We start from the raw sequence: 620 nt of genomic DNA, 5'->3' as shown, positions 1-620 counted from the left end.
TAATCATCAAAGCTCTCTTTCATCTCATCATATAACTAGCATTATTCACATACTCTTCCACATAAACAGAGCACCACTGATTGTATATTTAAAAACCATTCAAATACGTTTCATGTCAAGTTGTGTTTCAGTACGTGTACATACAACTCCTCACTTCAGGACAGCTAACATGGAAACCGATACATTATGATCACAGTATCAGAGAATGACGATAACGCTCTTATCGGAGTATAATAACTCTTATCGGAGTATAATAACGCTCTTATCGGAGTATAATAACTCTCTTATCGGAGTATAATAACTCTTATCGGAGTATAATAACGCTCTTATCGGAGTAAAATAACTCTCTTATCGGAGTATAATAACGCTCTTATCGGAGTATAATAACTCTTATCGGAGTATAATAACGCTCTTATCGGAGTATAATAACTCTTATCGGAGTATAATAACGCTCTTATCGGAGTATAATAACTCTTATCGGAGTATAATAACTCTCTTATCGGAGTATAATAACTCTTTTCGGAGTATAATAATGCTCTTATCGGAGTATAATAACTCTGTTATCGGAGTATAATAACTCTTATCGGAGTATAATAACGCTCTTATCGGAGTATAATAAC

The sequence above is a fragment of the Sinocyclocheilus grahami genome, unplaced genomic scaffold (assembly GCF_001515645.1).
Source record: "Sinocyclocheilus grahami isolate Dianchi unplaced genomic scaffold, SAMN03320097.WGS_v1.1 scaffold3019.1, whole genome shotgun sequence".
Taxonomy (NCBI): domain Eukaryota; kingdom Metazoa; phylum Chordata; class Actinopteri; order Cypriniformes; family Cyprinidae; genus Sinocyclocheilus; species Sinocyclocheilus grahami.
This window is presented reverse-complemented; position numbering follows the sequence as displayed.